Source organism: Salminus brasiliensis, chromosome 25 (assembly GCF_030463535.1).
Source record: "Salminus brasiliensis chromosome 25, fSalBra1.hap2, whole genome shotgun sequence".
In the NCBI taxonomy this organism is placed as follows: domain Eukaryota; kingdom Metazoa; phylum Chordata; class Actinopteri; order Characiformes; family Bryconidae; genus Salminus; species Salminus brasiliensis.
In genome coordinates, this window is record NC_132902.1 from 3,950,105 (window position 1) to 3,956,119 (window position 6,015).

Below are 6,015 nucleotides of genomic sequence, written 5' to 3' on the forward strand. Positions count from 1 at the left end.
AATCAGTCTGTGCTGATAAACCTGAACAGAGACTCTGAACTGAATTCTGGGAGTTCTGAGTGGTTGGGTTAGCTTTAGCTTTAGAGGTGAAACGGTGGAGAACGTTTAGTTAAAGGTGTGAGCAGAACAAGCCACATCAGCCTTGTGATTGGAGAAGGAACTTCTTACATGAGCTGTATCCAAAATTAAGAGTCATTTATTCATAATGAAGTTATTTCTAGAGTCAAATCTTTGTTTATGTAGATTGACTCCCCACAAGAGACCCAGTTTAAGGCTTTTCAGGCCTCAGGGCTTCAAGGTCAGCATCTCCACACAGAAACTGTTATTGGTACATTATTGAATATTGAATGCCTGACCTTTCATATTCAAACTGACTAATGAAGTCTTCAGGCTAAATGCAGAGGGCAATAAAGATGCCTGGGAGAGCCCTGTCCTTCTGATCATCTGACACTTCTCTCCTTTTGGGTTCAGAGGTCATGGTCAGGGCTGAAATGGTCGGTTTAAGTGATTGTCTACAAATATAGCTGCAGTTTAACCTCATTCTCACACACTGGAGGAGAGCAGAGACTGCTGTCAGACTGACCAAATAACTGTAACAGTGGCTCCCCCTCCTGTCCTCTACGGGTACTGCCCAAAAGAGGAAATCAGAGTCCAGTATTAACAGACTTTAGAGGCTCTAAAGCAGATTTACATGTTAGATTTACTAATATATGTGTGTTTCTGCTTCACCTTCTGTGATTTATTACTCTGAACAGTGTTTTACAAAAAGACCATCAGAAATAAAATTGTGAAGCAGGTTTTGGTTTAGTTTTTAATGCTTATTTCTTCCTGGTTCCTCCACTGTGCAGCATCTGCTCTTCTACAACACTGCAGTGACAGCAGGGAGAGGATGGAGCTTTAAAACATGAAGAGATGATTGAACACAGCCTACAATAATGGATTAATGCTTTACAATCTGAACAATAATAAAACCAAAGCAGAGAATCAACCAACACATCTTCCAATCACAGATGTAATGACCTGATCTGATCACTGGGGGGCAGCAATGTGTGAAGACATCAGATGTCCCTGCTGCTCTACTGGGCTTCAGCTGGAGGAGCTCATTTACTTCATCTACTGCAGAAAGTTACTGCAAAGCCAACGTGGTAAAAGCAGCTCATCCATTTCAAGTAAAGAAAGATTTGAACGCTTCAGCAAGAGGAACTTTTAGCATGTCCGCTAAAACTACGCCTGGGTTCTACGACTTTTTCCACAAGTGCTTTCATACACAGCTTCTTATTCAGTCAAAGCAGCTCAAATTAGCAACTAAACAGCAGATCAAACGACTCACCTCTGAGTGAACACAGCTGTCTCTGGTTAAGGTGTGTGTGTTCAGCTCATGGGGAGGTTTACCACAGACGAGTCCAGAGCTGACTTTTTCAAATGAGCTGTTGTTTTTGGAAACGGGGAGAAAACAGCCTCCTTCAGTCTGTCAGGCTCTCTGTGTCCCCCAGACACATCTTATGACTAGAACTGGAGCTTCACCTTCAAACTCTATCCGCGGAAACAGGAGCTCGAGCTGAACAGCGCTGAAGGAGTCCTGCAGAACAACGGTTGCTAAGCAGTGATTGGAGGGTTTAGGAAATAAGGCGGGGCTTGAAGGGAGACAGCGCGCTGTGGAAAGTGCTAAACTCTCATTAAAGAAATCAAATCTCAGCAAAATCTGCATTTAAGCCCCAAATTTAGCTCCTAGATATGAAGAAAGACAAGAGAATCAGCAGAGTGATGAGTGTTTACTGTAGTTCTGTTAGTAATCCCACTGTTTTTAGAATGGAGCTGGAATCTGATTACTGCCTTTTTCCTCTGGAACTGGACTTTTTTCTATCCTGATTACAGAAAACTGTTACATGCATTGTGTTTCCAGCCAACCCTGGATGATACACTCCTAATATTTCACTCCTAATAGTGTGGAGGCAGCAGAGAACCACGCCCCCGTGTGTGACGTCATAATAGAGTCACGCCCACGTAACGTTCCATATTTAATGGCTGGTCTCTCAGTACTGTAATCAGTAGATGTGTGACTGTGGAGGAGAGCACATCTCAGAAGACTTCTCATCAGGATCTACAGGAATTACTTCCAGGGATGAAGCCTAACAGTCCTGAAGATGGACCCATTATTCTTGCCCCCTCCCTTCGAGAGAGCATCAGGAGGAAGCGGCAGGAGTACATGGAGAAAATGAGACTCATGATGGACGACCCAAATGTGGACGTTCAGGAGTCCCGCATGGACCCTTCACCACCCTGCAGTTTGCCTCCTATAAGGCAGAGGGTCCGAGTTCAAGCCCCACAGGTGGTGAAAGAACAGACTGAGGACCTGAAATTTCCTGTTCTCCACACCCCTGTCCCTCCACCTGCTGCTGCCAAGTCCAGGAACAGGGCCTATGGGAACTCTTTTTCACTTCAGGAGTTCCTTTCACGCCCCCTGGTCCACACACCTGTCCCTCCACCTGCTGCTGCCAAAACCAGCAGATTTCCCAGACTGAGGGGGCTGAACATGGAGACCAAGAATGGCAACAAGACCAATGGGAACTCCATTACTCTGGAGGAGTTCCTTTCACAGCCCTTGGTCCACACACCTGTTCCTCCACCTGCTGCTGCCCAACCTACGGTGGATAAGAAAGGGTCCAAGGCCTACGATGCACCAGGTGAGTTCCAGTACTGAAAAAATAGTCTTTAACCTAGAGTATTTACATCTCAGGAGTCTCATGCATCATCTTCACAAACTTCCTATAGCTCAGAAACACACTGTCTTTATATTAGAAATTAGAAACATATGTAAGTCATATTTAATAAGGAATGGAAAGATAATTAACCTTAGCAAAATCCTGTTTTTATGATTTTATGATGAAAATGAATGAAAATACTTTAGGTGCTCTAACCAGGTTTATTTAATCACAGGTAGCAAGATCCCCAGGTGGGTAGGCCTAGGTAGGAATGAGGCTGGACTTAGGCAGGAGAGGAGGACAGGATGCCAGATGGACACTGCAGGACAAACAGCTGCTCCAGATGTGTCCGTGGTTAGACAGAGTAGGGGAGCAGAAACCAGCAAGGAGCCTGTCAACAACAGGGCTGCTCCACACCTTGCTGAAGGGAGTCAGGGAAGAAGAGAGGTGCTGGAGATCCCAGCCCTGACTAGTGAGCAGCCCCTTGACCAGCCTGAGCTGGCACTCGGCCAGGCATTTAACCTGCTGCAGGATGAGGAATGGTATGTCTTTAGTGAGCTGGAGTAGACCCACCACCCTTCCACTGATCATTCAGAATTAAGATCCAGTTCTAATGGAGCAGTGATGTGTTTTAGAGTAGTGCTCAGACTAGAGTTAGAATAGCTGAAGTTACCTGAGAATATACAACTAAAATGCTTTGGAGTATCCAGATAAAATTAGTGATGGAATCTTCTAAACATCAGAGTCTATAAAGTGTCTGAAGAGAATTCCCAATGATCTCCATCTACTGCTGCTCCTCTGTTGTTAAATGTTCAGTGTATTGACTGAATCAGTCTTTATCATTCCTACTGTAATAACACCACCTTCCAGACGTGTTCTCCTCATTCTAATGTCTTGCTTTTGACACAGGGAGAGGAAGATGGAGGGGCTGAAAGTGCTGCGCGCTCTGGCGGAACACCATGCTGAGGTTCTTCTGTCTGAGCTACATGATGTCTGCTTGGCCCTCATCAAGGAGGTAAGACCCACACTTCATACACACTCTGGACAACAGCTTCTGTAATGACATTATTCTAATTAATGCTAAAGCAAGTGTCAGTGGTTGAGTTAGAGACTGAGGCTCACTGTGCTTCTTTTGTCTCCACTGTCTCAGGTGAAGAACTTGCGCTCCATGGTGTCTTGTGCCGCCATGACCACCCTGTCCCACCTGTACGCCCACCTGCAGCGGAAGATGGACAAGGAGGTGGAGGGCACTGCCTGTGTCCTTCTGCACAAGGCTGGGGAATCCAGCCACTTCATCAAAGAGGATGTGGAGGTGGCCCTCAGCACGATGGTGCAGAACTGCTCGCCTGGCCGAGTCCTGCACGCTCTACTGGCTGGTGGATTCAGGTAAACATCACATTCCATATTCATTAATAGATTTGAACTGTAAACTAAATGAAGTGGTCATGTGATCAATATCAGTGGTCATTCTAAAGACACAGTACAAACTGGCAGCACTGATGTATGGCTGAGTCTCTTCCTACATTTTGGAGAAGATCTTGCTAGAAGGTGAGTCTAGAGTTCACCTGTGTGTAAACGCTGGATGTGTATCTTACTGTGTTCACTCTCCTCTCTCCAGCCACAGAAACGCAGCAGTGAGGAGATGCACTGCACTGCATCTGGAGAAGCTCTCTCACAAGTTGGGGGCTTCTCGTGTGCTGACCAGCAAGAAGGAATTCACCAGCAGGTTCCTGACCGCCATCAGCAAACTGGCCCTGGACTCCGCACAGGAAGTGAGGTAAGCAGTTGCTTGTTTTTACACCTATTGGGTCAGAACTGAACCCATCAGCATGTTTTCTTCACCAGCCAGCACTGAAAATGACCTTTTACCATTCTTCCTCCACAGACTCCATGCTCGAAACACCCTGAGATTTCTGGGGAGCCACGAGGACTGTGTGAAGATGGTGGACAGATTTGTGTCATCAAGGGACAAAAGATCAGTCATGGACATCATCACCAAGAACAGGTAAGAAGAAGAAAGTGATCTTTAAACAAATGAAAAATACACTTTATGATGATCAAAGACTTTATTATTAATGAGTTTGATTATTAATGAGGTTTTTGTGTCTCCTTTTTTTAAATATTCAGGTGAAACCATGATCAACAGAGATGTCCATCATTTCTATCATTTCTGCAGAATTCAGTGGTTGAGATGTAAGTAAAGTCATTCAGAGTGGTTTGGTGTGAAATGCTCCGTTCTAGAGAAACTTACAGAGTCAGAACTGAACAGTGGAGGTGATGGGAACCTGACGTCTGAAGAGTGGAATGCCTCTAAAAGCTCCATCAGCGAGTGTCCTCTCTCCCGTGCCGACGAGAGTTGAGCTTTTATGCTGCGGGTGCTCCTTCCTGAACAAGCAGCAGCTGTCTGTGATCAGAGGTAGAGAACCCAGCATGAACGGTCAGGCGACCCAGCAACCCCACCTTCCTCTCACCACAGTCCCCGTCTTAGAGTCCAGCCACTAGGGTTAACCGCAAGGTGCACCCCGGTGTCTGGGCAACCACTGGGGAGTCCGGTGAAGGGAGGCGGTGTCACTGTGTGACATGGTTGCCATGGAGACCCAGTGTGCTCTGTCCCGGGTCCCACCACAGCTGGTGGAGGCTCAGGCAGGGCCGGGTGTGGATAATTGTCTGCATGCTCCAGGTCTTTGGACCACGTGCAGCAGCAGCAATATCCCTTCTCTCTGTTGTCGCAGTCCTTGTCTCTCTTGTTTCTCCTGTAGGCACCACTCGCACCACCCTTCAGACGTCTGGTTCCCATCACCTCCACTGTGAACAGCTCTGACTCTGTAAGTTTCTCTAGAACGGAGCATTTCACACCAAACCACTCTGAATGACTTTACTTACATCTCAACCACGGATTTATGCAGGAAACAGCAACATCTAATAAACTCTAATGAAACTACATCAGTCTCTCTCTCATCAATAGAATAGAACAGTCTTGAAAGAACAGTTCAGTCAAAAAACAGTTTTCCCTTTAAGCCCAAATGTACGTATATAATTCTCTTCAGTTTCCAGCAGCAAAGAAGGAAATTAGATCAGATCATTTTGGAGAAACAGAAATCATTTCTATTTACGATGAGCTTTTATTGCTAATCACATGATCAATATTAACTTCTTCTCAAACACAGTGAAGAATCATGGGAATAAAAACTAGTGTCAGTAAAACATACAGACTAAACACAATTATGTTCATGTTGCTTCCAGCATCAATCAGAGAAATCCATTCTGATAAAGAAAAGGAAGTGATAGTAAATATTTAAATGAGCACAGCATA